Source organism: Suricata suricatta, chromosome 6, assembly GCF_006229205.1.
Source record: "Suricata suricatta isolate VVHF042 chromosome 6, meerkat_22Aug2017_6uvM2_HiC, whole genome shotgun sequence".
In the NCBI taxonomy this organism is placed as follows: Eukaryota; Metazoa; Chordata; class Mammalia; order Carnivora; family Herpestidae; genus Suricata; species Suricata suricatta.
Window position 1 is genome coordinate 10,740,515 of NC_043705.1, and position 21,668 is coordinate 10,762,182.

The 21,668-nt window shown below is 40.0% G+C and overlaps 1 long non-coding RNA gene across 2 annotated transcripts; it reads right to left on the minus strand.

The window, feature by feature from the left end:
- Positions 1-1,206: 1,206 nt before the first annotated feature.
- Positions 1,207-21,108, minus strand: LOC115294698. Of its 2 annotated transcripts, none has more exons than XR_003910069.1 (3): positions 21,036-21,108; positions 20,436-20,554; positions 1,207-1,264 (listed from the first exon to the last, which is right to left on the minus strand). It is a non-coding gene; the product is annotated as an uncharacterized LOC115294698 (long non-coding RNA). The 2 variants fall into 2 exon arrangements; XR_003910070.1 differs by lacking the exon at positions 1,207-1,264 and adding an exon at positions 12,745-12,771.
- Positions 21,109-21,668: the final 560 nt, after the last annotated feature.

Here is a 21,668-nt window from a genome sequence, read left to right on the forward strand (position 1 = left end):
AGCCGGACAGTTCATCAGTTAAACCATCCAGGCACTACCCACCCCACCCAAAATCACCTGAACTCTTTACAACATTTTCATTTGTTGTTTAGCATTTACTGATCAGCTTTCATTAACCATAGAAAGGTTATTTCATTATTCTTGTGAGTGATAATATTTAACTGTAGAAAGCTATTGTTTGATAAGCTGTCAGAAACAGAACCTTAAATCATGAGAATGTTGCACATTCCAGTGATGTTTCATTTCTGTGTATTTTTGGTGCAGGGATATTCTTGGAGCAAGGCAAGAGCACACGCTTCTGAACTGGACATGAATTGTTTGTCATAAATTATCACACATAATGAACTCTGGAAGAACCAGATGTTCAGTACACTTTTTATTTTGGGCATTCTAATATCAGTTGGGATACAATGATCTTTTGGGAAAAAAAAGTCATTTTTAAGAACAGTATCGAAAACTTACACCTTGGTCATTAAATTTGTTTTTAATTTTATCATTTATATTCTTTGGAAATTAAAATGTTCTCCTATAAGCCACTTACATAGCTTTTCACTTTTAAGATACTTATTCATCCTAATAATTATCTTGCTAACTCCTTCATGATTGTAGCCTACTCTATGTGGTCTATGTTGTCATGTAGATGGCTCACATTCTTCCACATGCTTTAAATGGAGAGATTTATCCTGATTTTTTCATCTAAAAGGAAACATAAACACTTGTACCTACAAATATAAATGATGATTATTCTCTCCTGTCTCCATTCATATGCTTCATCCCCCTTTGGGAATGAGGAGGATAGTATGTCCTACAAAGCATGGGGATACTGTTCATTTTACAGCCTATGATCCTTGCTGTTTCATAAGAAGTGCTTTTAAGAATCCACTCCAAAACTTTTGAAAGTGTAAAGAATGGAAATCTAGGGTGTTAGTGCAGGAAGGTATCTGTAGTTGGCAGAATTCGAAGATGGCTCCAAGATTTCCACCTCCGGATGTACACGCCCTGTGTAATTTCATCCAGTTGAGTGTTGGCATAACTGTGAATATAATGGATTTCACTCTATGATTAGTTCACACTCTATGACTGAGGAGAAGGGATTTTGCAGATACTATTAAAGGTCTGAAAACAGATGACTTGTGTAAATAAAAATGGAGATTAGAGAACACAGGTTGAGGAGGGCTTTACCTAATGAGGTGAGTTCTTGAAAAGGACGCATCAGTCTTGGAGAAGGAAGAGATGCAAAAAATGAGAACAACTCTCCCACTGCCTGGAAGAAAGCAAACATTCATTTGTGAACTGCCTACAAGGGCCACATGGCAAAGGATTGTGGGTAGTCCCTAGGAGCCACTGACCACCAACCAGCAAGGAAACAAATCTTAATCTCCTATAAGTGCAAGGACCTAAATCCTGCCAACAATCTGAATGAACTTAAAAGAGGACTCCAAGCCTCAGATGGAATTAAAGCTTTGGTCAACACCTTGATTTCAGCCTGCTGAGAGACCCTAGGCCGAAGATCCTGCTAACCCATGCCTGGATTTTTGACCTACTGAATCTGTGAGATAATCAATGAGTATTTTAAATCTTTAGGCTGGCAGTCATAGTTGCACAGCAGTAGAAACTTAACCCAAGCATCTTATTCCATATTTGAATCACATCAGTATGGAGCGGGATCTTAGGATCATCGGTTTCACTCTTTGAGAATCTTCAGATGGTATGTAAAATATTGAGTGAACGCAAGTTCTTTTGTGGGTGACTTCTATTTTGGCACAGTACCAAGTGCCTGTGGGGTACCGTGTTGGAAAGCTCATAGTAGGCAAGGGTGAAAGAAGAAATGGGGCCGTGGAAGGGATTGGAGAAAACTTTAATAGGTTAAGCAACTTATCGCGTCTTTAACTGAGTGTACAGAAACCAGTTTACAACTGCAGGCTGACTAACCAAGCTTAGTGTTTCTAGTAAAAGTAGTCATCGGTTCCAGGATTGTATAGTGTACATGGTGTACATGGTTTCCCCTAAGGAAAACATCTCAATACTGATTTTGGTCTTTAGATCAAGTGGTCACCTCAGGTTTACGTGTTCCTAGGCTATAAAATATCATTCTGAATTTAAGATGCCAGTGTATTTTTATATGCTTCCTTCTTGACTTCCATCCCTCAATCTCATTTTATAAACTGAGGAAATGAACCACATTCACCAAGGACTAATTCCTTGCAGCCAGAATTATTTAAGGGACAACACCTTTTGTTTGATTGTTACCATGATTAGGCCAATTCTAAACTTGACAAAATTTTCTTAGAAATTTTATAATGTAGGATTTATGCTATGTTGTTGGATTACATCGATAGACATTGGCAAACCAAAGTTTCCATTCTTGATCTGACTTGATTGCTGTGACACTTTCTTTTTATTCAAGGAATGCTTGGTATAGTACAGTCCCTAAAGGAACTCTATAAAGTTCCAGAATAATTTAAACAACACCAACACTGTTTGGACAGTGATGTTCATTCAAATAGAGTTAAAGGATGCATATCCATATGGGATATTTATTCCAAATGGGATAGAATGTCCACTAATGTTAAGAAATAGCTAAAATCATGTGGTGTTATCCTATTTGGATTACTTGTAGGATGAAAGCCATTATTCTCAGCCCTTTGGATAATTCCAAATTCCCCCTTGTTATGCCTATTTTCTCTGTCAGTAAAAAACAAAATGAGGGATTGAGTTGTGTAGATACAATTCAAACCTATCAGAAGGAGAGTAGACCCCTCTTTGAGAATCTCTGCTGTAAGAACTAGTACTTCCTCCTGTTAGAGAGGGTACAGAGAATATAGAAAGAAGCATGCTAAGCCAGTGTCACATCACAGCTCATGCAGATGATCCTCAGTATGACAGAAGAGCGTTGAGGAGATTGAGACAAACAAAAATTAGGATCCTCTACAGCTTTATAATATCACAGGGACTTAGAAAATCAGGTGCTGAAATCTGTAGAAATACTTGGCCAGCCTTGAATTTTATCAAGTCACCTACTTTTCTCATTTATCTTTGACAAGTGGGCATTGATCTAAAGAGGTCCTACATGATACTGGAGAGGAGACAGGGCTTGAATGTAGGTAACACAATCCTACCATGTCTTTGCTTTTGAGTAGCCTTCCATACTATTTCTAAGCAACGGGATCCATTTAGAGTTCATAGTCCAGTGGCTTACAGACTGTAATACTGCGCCCATGTTGTTGGCTAAAAGCTGAAGGCCACCTAGAAATCCTGGCCCATCCAGGTTCATTGTGATATATTTTTTTTAAATGGTAACCATATACAGAGTATATTCCAGAAAATATCACTGGTTGAATATTTTTCATTACGTCTGTACCACTATATATATTTTGTTTTTGTAATGAAATGTGACAAGTTTTGGGGGCAAAGATGAGACTGATCTTTCTTTACTTTTTTCTCTTTAAAGTTTTTATTTAGGGGCGCCTGGGTGGCTCAGCCAGTTAAATGTCCACGTCTGCTTAGGTCATGATCTCACTGTTTGTGAGTTCGAGCCTTGTGTCAGGCTCTTTACTGAGCTCAGAGCCTTGAGCCTGCTTCGGATTCTGTGTCTCCCTCTCTCTTTGCCCCTTACCTGCTTGAGCTCTGTCTCTCTCTCGCTCTTTCGCAAAAATAAACATTAAAAATTTGTTTTTATTTAAATTCCAGTTAGTTAACATGCAGTGCAGTATTAGTTTCAGGTGTACAGTACAGTGATTTAACATGTCTGCACAACACTGGGTGCTCATAATGACAAGTGGACTCCTTTAATCCCTATTGCCTACTAACCCGTTCCCCCCACCCATCTTCTTTCTGTTGACCATTAGTTCTCTAGAGTTGAGAGTTTTTCTTTGGGTTCGCCAAAGATGAGACCCATTTAACATGCTCTGTCCCCTGCCTCTCAGCAGCCTGAGTATTGGCTATTAGAAGTAGGTTTCTTGAGAGTTCTGCCTGCCCTTGCTTGTCTGATGAGGGCTCAATTCTTCAGCCATTTTTTTTTTCCTCTTTCAAAACTGCCATGACCCTTCTCTAGTATTATTTGCTGTGAGGTCATTTGTCCTTCATTTGTGCCACTCTGAGAGTGAGCATAAATACAAATGTGAGAACTGGAACGGAACATTTGACATCAGTGCTATTATTAGAATTTTATGTGTTCTTCTGGATAATAGCTTCAAATTAACATCATATGGGCCAGCTTTTGGTCCAAGACCATAATTCCCATGTGAAGAAAAAGGGGTTTTGTTTTCTGGTTTAGTTTGGGAAATCATTGCAAATGCTTCAAGATCCCTCATTTGATACTAATACTGCACACTCGGAAATTGTATGCAGGGATAAGACCATACCTCCAGGTGCAGTAGAAACACACACACGCACATTCCCAAATTAGGATCAGCTCACCTAGAGGCAGAGTTAGTAGGCTCCTTTGTCTATTTTGTGTGTGTATTACCAATGGTTCTACCCCCAAATAGCTTGCCTTTCCATAAGGTCAAAGTCTTGCTTTTACATTACATCCACCATCTTAAACCTGGCATATTTTATTTTAAATGCAAATGCCCCCTGAAAGAGGCAAAGCATTCGTTCATAGTCCCTTAGTACAAGGGATTTTATTGTACTCTGCCTCTGGTGGTGGAATAAGAGGAAACTAGAGAGTGTTAGTTTTCTGGGTTGGAAAAATAAAATCAATGAAGTGAATTTTTCACTTCATCATATGGGCCAGCTTCTGTAGGATACTCATTGATGAGTAAAATTTTAAACTTTTGCCCAGGCCCACACATGGTACATTCACATGTGACCTCTGTGTATTTGGCTGTGTTTGTGATATTACTGTTCTTCAGTGCCTTAACAGTAGAGCTGTTAAATGGGAAGAAAGGGAGCACTCTGGTTTGAATGACATTTTATGACATTCTGACATTTTCATAGGTACTTTTTATGACCACAAGTTAGTCTTTAGGCTCTCAAAATTCAATCCTGTTTATTGAAAAGTCAAGAGGCAGGGCTGATTTACTTCTTTCAGCTTTCATGTACCTCTCAGGACACCGTAGGGAGCTCTGGAAGTATTGGCACCTGTTGGGGCCCAGTAGGTAAAAAATAACCCTCAAACAATATTTGGCCTCCTGGGCCGCACATGTGGCTTCTGTTCATCCTATGATTTTCTCATTGCTTTGCAAAGAGACATATACTCTTAGGCTTTGAATCAACTTCCTTCGGTCAGTGGCTCCAGCCCTCCCCTTCCTTTGCTTTCTAGCTCTTTGTTTGGTGTAGGGAGTTAACCCAAACCTCTGCCAAAAATTTGCTTATTAAAGGATAAGCATCCTGCCCATGCATAACTGATGAAGGGTCTTAAGAAATGTAAATATCCTCAGAATTCTTCAGGCTCTTCTTCCACTTGGAGCCGGACTGTTATTAGGGAATCCCTCCCTTGTAATGACTTGATTGTTCCTTTTATTTACTACTGTCCTGATAAAAATGACCTTTTCCAGAGCATGTCTTTACTTCAAAAATCTTGAACTATGTAACCATTAAATAAATGATGTAATCACCCATGGTATATAAGACCCTGGCCATCTAAGTAAAATGTGGCTTTACCAACCACCATCCACGTTGTCTGTCTCGTCTGTCTTGTCTGTCTTGTTCATCTTGTCTGTCTTCTTTTCTAGAGATATTGCGCTGACACCAACCCCCTACTCGGGACCTTTTGACTGTGGTGCGGTGTGTGGGCTGGTCCCCCGCAGGCACCAGCCCCCCTGGGCATCAGAGAAGGAGAGGCTGAAGTATATTGGTCCCTGCTGGGCTCCTTCTGCAAATTGAGGCTTGGTTCTGTCCCCCTGCCATCCATGGCAGGGGCTGGAAGTGAAATGTGCCAGAGACCTAGCCTGCATCCTGGAAGGGAGTCCTGGGGCCTCTGACTCTTCCACGTCATTGTATACCCCAAGCTCCCCTATTCTCCCTAGCATTGTCTTTACTAGCACATCTGCTTTGGTCTCTGTGCGATAAAACAAAAACAAAAACAAAAACAAAAACATTACTAGGATTAATTCATCCTGATGGTGGCATCCTAAAGACACCACCCATTACTTCCTGTCTTATGTTTCCATGGAACTGGTTACTGTCTTTCACGAGGACTTCTCTTCATTTCTGTGAACTTTCTATAGCCTTCTGATAAGTATTTTTTTTAAAAAAATTATTTTTGAGAGACAGAGCACAAATGGGAGAAAAAAAGAGAGAGAGAGGGAGACACAGAATCTGAAAGCAGAGCCTGATGCAGGGCTGGAACCCATGAACCGTGAGATCATGACCTGAGCTGAAGTTGGACACTTAACCAACTGAGTCACCCAGAAGCCCCCTGATAAACTCTTTCTTTTTCATCAAATTGGCCACTTGCCCAGAGTCCACATCATTTTCTCTAAACCTCTTTCCCCAGAGGCTGGATTCAGCACCTTTCCATTACCTGTTCTTTCCAACAATGGACTGCTCATCTGACTTTACATGTTGTGAACAGACTTCACATTTGTTCTAGTTTGCTAAATGGAAGAGGCTCCTCCCTGCTCCCTCCCCACCTCATCTTTTCCGCTTGAACCAGAACTGAGCACATCTCTTATACCCTCTACCTTGGGACACTGGTGTCCCACTGTGCATGGTCTCTGTCTCTGAGATGGTGAAGGCAGCATTCACGTTGCATCGTCTGTCTTCCTGGTCTCATCTTGTTATGTGTACCGGGCCTCATCTATCTCAAGTGAGACAGAGGGCACAGGGAAAATGTGGTCCTTTCTGTCATGCTGATAGGATGGGGACCTGAAGAGGATGCGATGTAAGTCCAGAGGAGGGCAAATGATTCCATATAAGAGGGATAAGGGGAGAGAGAAACACAAGGAAGCAAGAAAAACCAGAAGCAGGAAGAAAGACAGGGTAAGAATTGGGACGTTGCAGAAAAAGATGGGCAAATCACAACTTTTAAAAGGCTCACTTTTGACTCTCTTGCATACTGCTTTCTCAAGAAAACCTTAATAAAAAAGACCTTTGCTTTCCAGGGTTTAGCAAGTACAATTTATTTTTCTCTTGAAAGTGTTTCTGTGCTGGGGTACAGCTGAAGACAGGAGCACGTAGGGCTAGTTTAAGTTGAGATGCATTTCTTACTGTGCACCCTTCTCTCCACTGACAGAAGGTAGTAAGGGGGAAGAATATCTCCTATCCTGTCACTGTAGGCTGTTATTCCTGCCCAGGACATTGCATGCTACTGAAAGTTACTCCCTTCCAAATTACATTAAGCTTTATATGTATTTTATTTTTATCCATTCACGTAAACTGAGGACCAGTAGTGAATGTAGGCCTAAGCATGTGGTGCCTCAGTCCTTCAGGAAGGAAACCCACCTCTGCTCCAGACTTCCTACCTCAGGGCACCTGGAAAACTCCAGAGATACAGATCTTCAAGGTAGACATGGGTGACATTATCATCCCTGCACTTCACCATGGGTTCATTTATTGGGTTGGTATTCTCCTTCATAGCTCTCTGAGAACCCAGCCTCATGGATTAGGACTCAAAGAGAGGAGAGAGTTTTGGAATTTGGAGTATATGATACCAGCATGAAATCCCCAAGAATCTGGGGATGCAGAAACATAATGGTGTTGGGAAGGCCCAGAAGCTCTCTAAAGAAAACCGGTCCTGTGCAAGATTCTTTTATATCTTTACCTCAGAAAAGCTGTGGGCCACTAAATGTTTACGTTTCCTTTTGGAAGCCTGCAAAGGGTAATCGGTGTTTTAGTGATGGTTTTCAGACATGTGCGTCCTGTGGTGATTAGGGCACGAATGATGAGATTTATGCTTGTGGGGCTAAGCTTGGAAGTGGAATGAGGAAACGTATTCTTTTAAAGTTTTTAAGGCTCAGAAAAGCTTCCTGAGAAGTCCATTTTCCATTTTAGTGAGAGAAAAATGTACAAAGAAGGTCAGTTAAAAATTCATAAAGGCTGCATTATGCACAGTGGAAACAAACTCTGAAAGATAGAAGGAGGTGGTGCTTAAAGACACAGTAAGTCACGAAGAGTTTATGGAACCTAAGAAACAAGACCGGGCCTCTCCCCAAATGGAAGGAGTTTTAAAGAAACAGGGAGTTATTGGTTTTATATGTATAGGAGAATAGTGGGTACCATCAGGACTTCTATGATCAAAAGCAGGGATGTTTCAGATAAAAGGATGTGTGTTGCCATTTACTCATATCGATAGCTATTTGAGGGCATTCTGCTGTTGTGATGAGCAGTTAAGTCCATATAGACCATTCAGGTGGCTTTGTGAACAGTCAAACCAGCATTTCATGGCCCCGATTCTCAAGAGATGTGAAAAATCACTGTGGGTCACTGCGGTGCATTTTGGTAGCAGATCATACAATGTGAACAGATAGCTACAGTATAGCCACCATGACTTGTGTGTTGTTGACCTCAGTCAATGGAACTGAGCTGCCAACACCGAATATAAACAAGAATCAGGCACGTAGGACTGATGGGTCAATTTTCTTGATTCTAAGTCTTTCATTGGGGAAAAAAAACTAGGTGCTTCCTGGCACTCCTCTGTCATCCTACTGTATTCCTATGTCAGTAGCTGAGCCTTCCTCAGACCACAGCTTAGCCAATGATGCTGTCTTATGGTCTCTGCTTGAGTGTTTCATCATCTATCACACCATCGTCTTGTATGTTGAATGGAAGTAAATCTCCATGAAATTGAAGGGCTGAACGTATCCCAGGGATAATTTGTGACCTTGTTCTCTTTATGAAGGTGAGAGATTGGAGACCCAGGGAGGGGAAAGGACTTCCCTAGGTCACACAACAGTAGGGTTAGTACACAATAGTACCCAGTAGTAAGTAGGACTGCTGACTTGGGCTCGATCTTTATAGATTGTTTTGGCCATTGTGTACTTATGTGTTAAACCTTAAACATTACATTACCAGTTTTTACCTGGGATCAGAAATTCACTGAGAACAAGTAGTCCCTTTGTTATAGGTTAAAGAATTATATAAGATTGGAGTGAGGCAAGGCTGCTCTGAAATGGAATTTTGCTGATTGATTATGTCAAACAAGAAGAGCTATCTAATAGCTAATGATTCTGTCTTTGAAGAGATTTATCCAATGGAATATTGCCAGCAACATCATGATTTTGTGATTACCATCTCTAAAAGCAGTTCCTCCCCCTGTTTTTATGCAATGTGCCTCATAAGGGGCCTTTCCAGAAAGTCGTTTTGAAGGGGCTCCCTTTTTATAAATAACATCTGAAACAATAAAATGAGAATAACATTGTTTTCCTAATCTTCTATCCTAAATTGAATACACTTATGGGGAGGATAATTACATTAATCTTTAGAATGCATTAATATTTCTCTCTAAGAACATAAGATCTTCTCTACATCAAGGACATTTGCTCCTTGTAAAAATTAACAGTGTTGAAATCTAGCTATATTGTTGAGATCCTAGTATAAACTAAGAATATCTTTTCATTATTGGCTTCCTATTTCTCCTTGATAGGACCCCATCTAATCCTGACAGAGCCCAAGGCATCAATGTGCTTTTACATGAATGGCATTCCCTTTTTAGGATTTTGCCTAGAGATGTTTTGTGGGGTTTACACAGTGCTAGTTCTGACCCTTCTCCTTGCCTGCCTCTATTGGTTTATTCATCAAACATTTATGAAAAACCCTGGATGATGCTTATGTAGCTTCTCCACCTTATTTCTCCCTCTCTTGCAACATCTTGAGAGAACAGATTCTGTACCAGGCACTAGGGCTATCATAGGGAACAAAGACAAGTAAAATTTCTCATGCCGGGGAAGTTATATTCTGGGCTGAGGATATAGCAAATACTGAAATACTTTGTGAGTTCTAATTATTGGGAGAGCTCCTGAGTACAGGGGTGTGAGGTATGAGACAAGGTCTGGGACAAAAGGAGCAATCAGGTCACATTGGATTTGTAGGTCATGGTAAGGAGTTTTGAATTTATTCTAAAGGCATTGAGAATGTGTCAGAAAGGGTCAGGGAGATGGGTGTTCTGACTTGCTTGAAGGTGAAGGCATGCATTTCTCAGGAACACCTGGGAATCCTGTTTTTTCCCTCATGTGTGAGTTTTACTTTGGTGGTACAGAGTTTGGTTCAAGAATGGGAGAAGTTTGATAGCTGCCTACATTTTCTTAAATAGAAACCTGTAGATGGTCCATGTCGTTGGCTGAAAACTGGCACCACCAAGATGCCAGGTCTCCTAGTTCCTGGCGCCTAGATGTGACCTTATTTGGGGAAAGCGGTTTTGCAGATGTGGTTAGGTTGAAGATTTTTCAATGAAGAGATAATTCTCAATTATATGAATGAACCCTAAACACAAGTAAGTGACAGGTGGGAGATTGCACACGCACAGGGGGAAAATGATGAGAAAACAGAGCAGAGAGTTAGACTGGAGTGATATGGTCACAAGGGAAGAAGTTGCCCGTAGCCACCGGAAGCTGGACGAGACCAGGGAGGGACTGTCCCTTGGAGCCTGCAGAGAGAATGCAGCCATTCCAACACACTGATTTCAGCTCAGTGATACTGATTTCAGACTTCTGGCCTCCAGAACTGTGAGAGGAAAATTGCTGCTGTTATAAGTCACTGAGTTTGTGGTAACATTACAGCAGCCCCAGGAAACTAATGCAGTCCTTGTAAATATTTCTGGAAATGGTGGCTTAAGCTTCAAGTACATCTGGAGCTTTCCTGCTTTCCCCTGACATCTGTGTGCAACTCTTCTACTGGTTTCTGGAGACAAGAAAGTCAATATAACAGATGGGGCATTTGTCCCTCCCTTTATGGCCACCTAAATTCCAAGACGATTTTGTGTGCTATCTAGCTGTGTCCTACTGTAAACTTTGTAGAATGTCTTAAGTAGAACATCTGATCTGTGTGCTAAATAAAGAAGATCTTTCTGACTACTGCATAGACTGGATTGAAGAGAGTCCTAATGGAAATATTTGGGAAGGGTACATTGGTTTTTTTTTTTAAGTTTATTTATGTATGTTTTGTGTGTGAGAGAGAGAGGGCATGTGAGTGACAGAGGGACAGAGAGAGTGGAAGAGAGGAAATCCCAAGCAGGCTCCACACTGTCAGCATGGAGCCCAATGTGGGGCTTGATCTCACAAACCATGAGACTATGACCTGAGCTGAAATCAAGAGTTGGATGCTTAACTGACTGAGTCACCCAGGCTTCCCAAGGGTATATTAGGGTTTAGAGGGAGACATGATGATGGCTTGGATTAAAGACATAGCATTGGAGGGAGAGAGAAATAGATATATTTATGATCTGTTTTATGATTTGAGTCAGGAAGGCTTGCTAAAGATTGAATGTGGAGAGAAAGAAGAATCAAAGTTGACTGTTGCTTGTTTGGTATTGTGATTGGCTGAGGTAATGAAGAAATGGAGAGGACCAGGTTTGGGGAGGAAATCAGAGTTCTGTTTGATACAGTGCAATTGAGATTCCCATTAGGACCCTGTTGTGCCTTTACTTTCCGGGCATGTGCGATGGGCTTGCTCTCAATTCTTATGAGATCTGTTTACATCACTCTTGTTGCTGCCTGTCTCTGTGCCTAGCCATTAATTTCAAAAATTCAGATCTGTCAGATCTCTAGTTATTATAAGCAAAGGTCATTTCTCCTGAGGAGCTTCTCAGCTTATGTGTGCAGCTGGTCCTATACATGAAAAGAGAACTCAGTAATTGGGAGAGAAAGTTAAGTCCTTATGTTTGACAGTCAAACAAATGCCATGACAATAAACCCTCTAGAGTTTGGGGAAGACACAGTGATAGTAGGTCAGAGTGCTCAGAAAAGCCTTCCTGGACACATTGGAATGTTATTTGGGAAAGAAGGACTTGGAACGCACCCAGCCTCCCTTAGAACCAGATTATTGTAATTACTGACAAGGTCTAAAAATAGGATTTTGGTGATATTGCCTCCAAGTTCCATTTCAGAAAATTACTGTTGCCCTAAACACTTTCAGATATAATAAATGAACTTCTTTTGTGCATCAAGTGTGTAGAGAGGGATGTAACCTATTTATGCAAGGGTATCCTAAGATTTAGATTTGAATTCTCCACCTAATTTAAATTGAGATGACCTGGATTGTGATAAAGCCACGGTGTACTGCAAGGAATATTGAAATTTTTGAAAGTGATGCAGTGAATGAGAAAAGGTGCTTGTTCATGAATGCTTCGGTGTGTGCATTTGAGGAACATATGAAAGGCGGCTCTGAGTACTGGCGAAAAAACAGTGTTTTTAGTAGTGTGAGTACTTAATACAGAAACCAGAGGCAGAGGTCTGTGTTCACAAAGACCAAAATAAGATGCGTCAAGAATTTCAACCAACTAAAGGCTGGACTGTTCCTAGTTGCCCACAAAATAGGGCTCTCTTCTCATGATGAGGACAAAATAAGAAAATCCACATGTAAATGAAGTAATTGATAATTGGAGGTAGAGCCTACCTTGGTGGAGATTCTAAGGAAGATTTTGGGAGGACCGAGTCTAGGTCACAATCATTTCAGCTGAAACCTTCTGTGTAGGATATATGACTTTTATTTTGATCAAAGTCTCTGTAAATGAACCGTCATTGAGTTGCATATCCATATCATCTCCTTTCATCTACTTATCATTCCATTATCTAGAAGAAGCTTTGGACTGGGAAATGTTGGGAGTCCACTCTCCTGGGTTGGGATGAAGGTGACTCTGCAGCCTCCTCTTAGACCATTCCCTCTTCCAGCCTGGGAGGATTAGGGCAGGTCACAGTGGGTAGTTGATATAAAATAAGATAGGGGGTCAAAGTAGTGGTTATCATAATTTTATGACAAGAAAGACTCTGAACTACCAAGCTCCAAAGAGTTGTGGTTTTTTCAGATCTGTCTCTCCAAACCTTGATACTTCCAGTGTCTTCAGTATTTCTCTGGTTTCAGCAGGCTCAAGGAAAGACTGTCAGCAGAGCAGGCACAATCATGTCTTTCAGAACCTGAGTAGTGTCTAGCTTGTGCAGGCATCCTGTAAGTTAACGGGGTGTTCACCTCCTACCTTTGTGTTTCTTCCTTATTTCTCTCCAAAAGAAAAAATATAATAAGGAAACCTTCAATTAATCTTGACCCACATTTAGAGTTTCTTCACCGTTCAAGGGGCAGAGAAATTCAGTTTTCTTTGTGCTTTTTGCAAATAACATTTTTAGAGATATGGGTTCCACTGAAAATATCAGGTCCTCCCTTGGGATCTGCCGTAATGATGAGAAGGACAATGGGAAAACTGCCACCACCTCCTTTTTTAGGATTTTTTAGTGGAACTAATAGAGAGACTGGGTAATGCAAATAAAAATAATAAAAACCCATTATAATTCCTAACCAATCAAGTAATTATTTAAATATGTGTGAGCATAATATATAGGAATATAGGGATAGAGAGAAGCTAAAATACCCAGGGAAATGTCCGCTCACAGGTCAAAACAGCCAGACACCTGAGGAATACAACCACCTACTACAGTTGTCAGAAGGCTGCAGTCCATGAGCCAGATCTAGCTCTCCACTGTTTATGTAGGGTCCCCAAGCTAAGAGTGGTTTTTACATTTTAAATGGTTGAAACGGAAAAAAGAAAGAAGGATGGTATTTTGTGCTGCATTAGAATTATATAAAGTTCACATTTCAGTGCCCGTAAATATTTATTGGAACACAGCCATGTTCTTTCATTTACGTATTGTCTACGGCTGCTTTCACACCGCAATGGCAGAGTTGAGTGGTTGTGACAGAGACCATCTGGCCCCTGCAACCAAAAATACTTACTCTCTAGCCCTTGACTGAAAATCAGTTTGCTGACCTCAGGTCTGAGAGAAAGACTATAGGCTGAAAAGCATGCCCAAACTGAATCAAGATTATTGGAACAGAGCTTAAAATAAGTGTAATAAATATATTTAAGAGATAAAGGAAACTACAAACAATAGGAAAGGACAGTTATATTTAAAAGACAATTGGACATGTTTAGTATGAAAAATGTAATAGTGGAAATAAAGGACATAATAGATGAGATAATCACCCAGGTGGATGGGGCTGGAGGAAGGAATTCATAAGTGGTACTCCCTCCTATTTAGTTCATTGAGATACATGCTTGATTCTGTCCCTCTGATTACCGATTTTCTAAATAATGGATTGGTACCTTGTCATCCTCTAAAGTTAATCAATTAGTTTGTAATTATTTTGAATTCAAGCATATAAAGATTTTTGATGAGTTTAAATCTATCACAATTACTATCCTTTTTGAAGTTCAAATTTTCCTGGTTTTGGCCAGTGGAAGAAGCCTCTTCAAGGTGTCCCCCCAGTCTATTGATGTGACTGGGGAAGTCATGAGGACAGCCTCCTCCGTGTGCTATGACGTCAGCTTGTCCAGTTCCTGCTTTTGACCTGGAATTCGCTCTTGTCCAAGAAACCCAGTTTCTTGTGATTGGAATTAGGATTTCAAGAGTACAGTATTGGTATGATGGATATTCAACGCAACTCTGTTGGGCATGGTTCAAGTGTATTGCTGTAGTCTGAACTATAATGCATGTGAGCGAGCATGTGTAAGATAGATCATGAAGTAAAGCTGATTCTCCCAAATCAGATTGAGGACTATGAGAATTTTAGAATGGATCACTTGTTTGACCCCCATTACATACACAATAGTCTCAAAAGAATGATACAGATATCCCTACTATCAATGCGCTTAATGTAAATATATGCATAGGCTCTTCCTAGTCTCCCTCTATTTTATAGAATTGTACTACTTCTGTGCTGTTGGACTCTACAGCCATTGTTGCCACATTTTCATTTTCAACCCTCATTTAGAATTATATTTTAATATATTGAATGCTCAACACCAGCCAGTATGTTAATGTCTCTCTAGATGTCATTTGTTGGAACCACTTTTCGTAGCTGATGCCTCACACAGTGTTCATGGTACTAATATTCATGTTGTCAATAAGTTTGTGCCCTTGACAGTTGGAAGTAACTCTATGGGAAATTAAAATCTTAGCGTACCTTCTATTTTTCTTTTTTTTAGCATCTTTAATATACTACTGCATTATCATCTAACATAAGACTTGCTGTCAATGTCCGATCATAATCCAATTTCATTTTCATTTTCCTTATAAGTCACTTGCTGTTTGGGCCCAGTTAACAAAAGGATTTAAAGGTGTTTTTTATTTTAATTGAAATCCTAGTAATTTTTTCAGAGTAAAATTCTGTCAGTGATTTTATGTCTTTCAATAAATTTTCTTGGGTTATACTTTTTTGCGTTCTGTTTCCTTGCTTTGTCTTTCTTCTCCTTTGGGGAGTCCTGTATTTTGGTTGTTAGACATTCTTTATCTTCTGTATTTTTACTTTCTCATGCATTTTTAAACTTTATTTTCAATAAAATACTTTTCCCTTTTTCTCCTCCTACCTATCTTAAGCTTATTGTTTTATTTGCTCCTCTGTTCCTTCTAGTTCACTCTTTATTTCAGAAATAATACTTGCTATTATTTCACATTTTCTGTATTCTGTCACCTCATTTCCAACATTACTATTTCAGGTTTATACTCTGTTTCACATCTTGTATCACTTCCTAAATTAATTTTATCTTATTTTTAAATAGAGTTTTATATTTTTATTTTTGTTAGTGTGCTTTGTAGGTGTACATTCATTTTAGGCATGCTCTTTGGCTTTTTTTTTTTTTTTTTATATAAGAATCCCTGGCTCTTTTCCCTCTCCTGACATCTATCTGGAGCATCTCTTCCTTTGTCTATTTTTTTTTCTTAATTTCCTCCCACACAGTTGCTGATGTCATGCGTGTCCTGTGGCTTTTGGTAGTTTGTCCTCAACCGTTTGTTTTTGGGGATTCCCAGAAATGGATACCTTGTTATGTAATTGTGCTGTGAAAGCTGTTCATGGGTTTTAAATTTTCGCATTAATTTGAATTTAGTTCTTAAGAGCAGAAGAGAGAAAAATAGCAAAATAAAACATGTAATAAAGGAATCAGTAAAGGCAAGCACAAACTGAAACACAAAACAACAAAAGGATTGAAATGATCATCAAAAGCAACATCTTACTCTTTGGAAAGAAAGACTCATAACAAGGTAAACTTGAAACAGTACTGATTTGTAGAAGTGAACCATTGCGTGAGGAACAAAGATACAATCTGATGGACAACAATTTAACTTTGAATTTGAAAGCCCAAGCAAAAGAAATTATTGTCTAGGTAAATATAAAATATAAAAAAAAGTAGCTCAGAAAGTAGAAAACTAAATAGACCAATGTGCAAAAGAGAGTTAACATAGCAGGTCTGAATCTGCTCTCCTTGGAAAAACCTACTTGCAGGTTGGCTCTTGGCTGGCATCTTAGCTCTTGGCACTAAATCCCTTCCCCACACTGATATGAAAATGTTCCCTGTTGAAGGTGGTTTGCTGTGCTGCAGACTGTGAAATCCCTCTGGTGTATGCTGAATGCTTGCTTTTCTTCTGGGAATCTGGAATTTTTGGAATGTGCTAGACACTGGGCAACCACATGATCCATCCCCCATAAAAGAAGCTTGGGCACTGAGTCGCTGATGGGCTTCACTGGCCAGACACATTGCACACAAGTGGCAGCATTTCTCATTCCTGGAGAACAGAGCACGCTCGGTGTGAGTGCCCTTTCAGGAAGGAGAAAGCAGAAAGAAGCTGGTGTCTGGGTTTCTCTAGGCTCCACCCATGTGTCTTTCCCTTGCTAATATCCTCCTACTAAAACTAACTAACTAGCCTCAGCTGCTAGTACAGCCCCCTGCTGGGTTCTGTGGTTCCTACTGGTGAACCTCTGAATGTTGTCCTAGTGAATGACATACCAACAATTCTAAACTTCATGCAAAGGATAATCGAATTTCTTTTTCTTTTTCTTTTCTTTTCTTTTTTTTCTTTTTTTTTTTTTGAGGTATTGGAAGATTTAGCCAGCTAGAGCTGAAAACGTTCAGATTTAAGTGTCACAGTTTGACCCGAGCACAAGGTGTTCCTTTTTTTTTTTTAAATAATAGTTTGTTGTCAAATTGGTTTCCATATAACACACAGTGCTTCTCCCCACAAGTGCCCCCCCTCCATGACCATCACCCCCTTCCCCCCTCTTTCTCCCCCTTCAGCCCTCGGTTCTTTTTCAGGATTCAATAGTCTCTCATTATTTGTGTCCCTCCCTCCCCCCAACTCTCTTTCCCCCTTCCCCTCCCTATGGTCCTCTGTTAGGTTTCTCCTGTTCTCCTGTTAGACCTATGAGTGCAAACATATGGTATCTATCCTTCTCCGCCTGACTTATTTCACTCAGCATGACACCCTCGAGGTCCATCCACTTTCCTACACATGGCCAGATTTCATTCTTTCTCATTGCCATATAGTACTCCATTGTGTATATATACCACATCTTCTTGACCCATTCATCAGGTGATGGACATTTAGGCTCTTTCCAGGATTTGGCTATTGAAAAAGATAGTTGCAAATGGCATATCAGATAAAGGGCTAATATCCAAAATCTATAAGGAACTCACTAAACTACATACCCGAAATCCATTCATTCATTCACCCATTTATTCACTCCTTGTTTATCCAATGAATCTTAAGTACCGGCTGGTATTCTGGCCCATGGCATTCTGGGGCAAATAAGAGAGAGAGCATTGTGCTCTCATGAAGTATACATTTGACTGTTATTAAAGCACAGCTAAATAAACCTAATTTTTGTCAACATCTAGAATATTTCTCTCCTCTAGTGAAGCCAAGACTTTGGCTTCCTTATGGATCCCTCCCCTCCAGTTCATCTACTATTTTAATATCCTTGGCAAGTTTTACCTCAGGGTGTGGTTACTCTCATTTACAAATAAACTCTTTAAACAATAATAAGTATATCTTTTTTTCACTTAAGTTCATCCTTCTGAATTCATTATTTCTTTCTCCTAGGAACTGTGGTAGTGACTAAACAGTACACTATTAACCGATTCTGTAGATAAACTCTTTCTCAGATATATGAAGCAAAATTTTACATCCTAAAACCGTGTGAGATTCCTGGCTGGCAATTTTTTTCTATTATTTTCTTTCTATGTGAAAGTCTTTATTTTGTCTTCAGAACTGAATAGTTCTTTACTTGGCATGAGATCCTAGAATCAAAGTCATTCTCCTTCAGAACTAGGCAAATTCTTGCTTCTAGTGTAACTTGGAGAAATTCTGTGACTCTATTTCAAAATTCTTTTTACAAAGAGGCTCCGTCCTCTCCACCGCCCCGTGTTAGAAGCTTTTGTTGGTGTTCTTTAACTGCTGGTAACCACCAACCCTCCATCTCTAGGATTTTGTTACTTTCAGAGTATTACGTAAATGGAATTACATAGTATGTGACTTCTGGAGATAGACTTGTTTCATTCACTCAGCATTGTTCCCTTAGGACTCATTCAGATTATTGTGTGTATCAGTAGTTTGTTCCCTGTTATCGAGGACTGTTCCATTCACCTGTTGACAGTGAGTTGCGCCCACGGTGGGAAAATAGTGAATACAGCTGTTATGGGCATTTATGTACAGGATTGTCTGTGAACATATGTGTTAATGGCTATGGTATACATTCCCAGAATGCAATTAGTGCATTCTATGGTGAGGGCATGTTCAGTTCTATAAAAAAGTGCCATACTCTCTGGTAGTGTGGTTTTGCCAATTTACATTCACACCAGAAGTGTATGAATGACTCAGTTTCTCCACATTCTTGCCAGCATTCGGTGTTATTGCTGTATCTTAGCCATTCTAACAGGTGTACAGTGAGATCTTCTTAGGGTTTTCCTTTGCATTTCCCTAATAGCTAATGAATTTGGACATCTCTTCATGGACTTATTTGTCATCTGTGTGCCATCTTCAGTGAAATGCCTATTTGTGTCTTTTATCCTTTTTCTTTTCTTATTAAAATTTTTTTAAAGTTTACTTATTCTTGAGAGACAGAGACAAAGCGTGAGTGGGGGAGGGGCAGAGAGAGAAGGAGGCACAGAATCCAAAGCAGGCTCCAGGCTCTGAGCTGTCAGCACAGAGCCCCATGCAGGGCTTGAACCCACAGATCACAAGATCATGACCTGAGCCGAAGACAGATGCTTACCTGACTGAGTCACCCAGGCTCCTCTTTTTTCCTTTTTTTGATAGAATTTTCTGGATTTTACTGTTGAGTTCTGGGAGTCCTTCATATGTTCTAGATACAAGTCCTTTGTTGGATGTGTGGCTCACAAACACTTTCTCATAGTCTTTGGACTCTCTTTGCAGATTCTTTGGTGGAAAAGCTTTTACATTTGGGTGAGATCCAACTTAGCAATGTTTCCTTATAGGGGTCATGCTTTTGGTGACAAGTCTAAGAACCGTTTTGTACCTCCCTCCCCACCACCTCCTCCACACTTCTCCTTTGTTTCTCTGCAATACTTTATAGTTTTACAGTTAAGTCTGTTACCCATTTTGAGTTAATTTTTATGTAAAGTGAAGTTTTATTTGAAATTTAATTTTACTTTGTCTAAGGATGTGCACCTGTTAACTTCTTATACTTGAGGAGTAAATAGAAATGTGTGAATATGTGTACAACTTAGTGACTTTCCACAAACTGAGTACAGGCATGTGACCAGCATCTGGACCAAGAGGCCAACTATTTCCTTTTGTTCCTTGTCTGCTCCACTAATGTGGGGCACTTTTCCTGTTTTTGAACTGTATGGTTTTTTTAGTTAATTTTTTAAATGTTTATTGATTTATTTTAAGAGAGTGAAGGAAAGCAAAAATGGAGGAGGGGCAGGGGGAGACAGAGGGAGACAGAGAATCCCAAACAGGCTCTGAGCTGTCAGGCCTGATATGGGGCTTGAATTGTGAGATCATGACTTGAGCTGAAATCAGGAATGAGACCCTTAACCGACTGAGCCACCCAGGCACCTCTGAACTTTGTTACTGGAATCATGTAATACATGTTATTTTGTTTATAATTTATTTTATTAGGGGTGCCTGGTGGCTCAGTCAGTTGAGCGTCTGGCTTCAGCTCAAGTCATGATCTCTTGGTTTGTGGGTTCGAGCCCCACATCAGGCTGACAGCTAGCTCAGAGCCTGGGGCCTGTCTTCAGATTGTGTGTCTCCCTCTCTCTGACCCGCCCCTGCTCACCTGTGTTATGGGTAGTTCTAAACCATTCACCGTGTGACTCTTATATAAGCAAAGCTTAATTAATTAATCTCTTTTCATGTTGAGATTTATTGGGCTTGTTTCCATTTGGGGACCATTCTATAAAAGTGCTGCTTTGATTATTTTTATACATACATTTGCTGAACAGATTAGGACCGTTTATGTTGTGCATATGCCTGGAAGTAGAACTGTTAGTTCATAGGGTAAGCATATATATTTAGCCTTAGTGCATGCTGAGTTCTATTTACCTGACCTTCATGTCTGTGCTTGGTGTTTTCAGTCTTCTTCGTTTTAGCCGATCTGATAGCTCTGTGTCCCATTGTCACTTTTTTCCTTGTATTTTTTTAAGGTTTATTTATTTTGAGAGCTAGAGAGAGAGCCAGGGAGGGGCAGAGAGAGAGGGAGAGACAAAATCCTAAGCAGGCTCTGCACTGTCAGCACAGAGCCTGCCACGGGCCTCAAACCCACAAACCATGAGATTGTGACCTGACCGAAATGAATTGTGAGATCATGATCTGAGCCAAAGTCAAGAGTCAGATATTTAACCATCCAGGAGCCCCTTTCCCTTTTAAAAATATTTCTAAACTTTTAATTTTAAAATAATTTCAGATTTCTCAGAAAAATTCTAAAATGAATGAAAAGAATCACCATATATCATTCACTCAGTTTCCTCAAGTGATAATAGACATGCACACGCATACACACACATGAGAGAAGATTGTGGGCCTTGTTTTTGTACCCCTAGATATATCTGTTTATTTCATAAAAACAAGGACTTTCTATGACATAACTATAATCCAGTGATCAAAACTTACAACAGTGATGTTAATATAGTACTATTATCTTACCAACAAACCTTATTCAGATTTTCTGAATTGTTGATAGTTTGCTGTCAGTTTGGTATCATCTACCTCGCGGAAAATGACAGCTCTGTGAGGTCAGGGATCCTGTTATTACCTATGTTTCCATTGCCCAGGGTAATGCTGGACCCACAGTAGGTTATCAGTACACGTTACTCCCCACGTGAATGAGCCAATCAATGTCATCCATGGACGTCATACCCCAAACTCTTCCTCAGATATCACTTTATCCTCTCATGACAGTCTTCCGGAAATGCTTGAAATAGACATACTAGATTTAATATTATGAAGAACCAGCAATTAACATGACCTCCCAGAACAAATGACTTTTCTCTACTGAGAAAGACTCCGCTAGGAAATGCAGAAGACTGCAATATAATAAAGGCTGGACAATGGAAATTTGTTCAGGCTACCAGGTTAGGGGAAGGGTGTGAAATTGCTATACTGAAGAGAGCCTGGATCACATGAGACAGAAACTTGAGGGGAGGGTAAACACAATTTGCTCTCTGCCCATGCTTCTCTAAGGATCAGACTACTTTTTTTTTTTATAATAGTTTATTGTCAAATTAGTTTCCATATAACACCCAGTGCTTCTCCCCACAAGTGCCCCCCACCAAGACC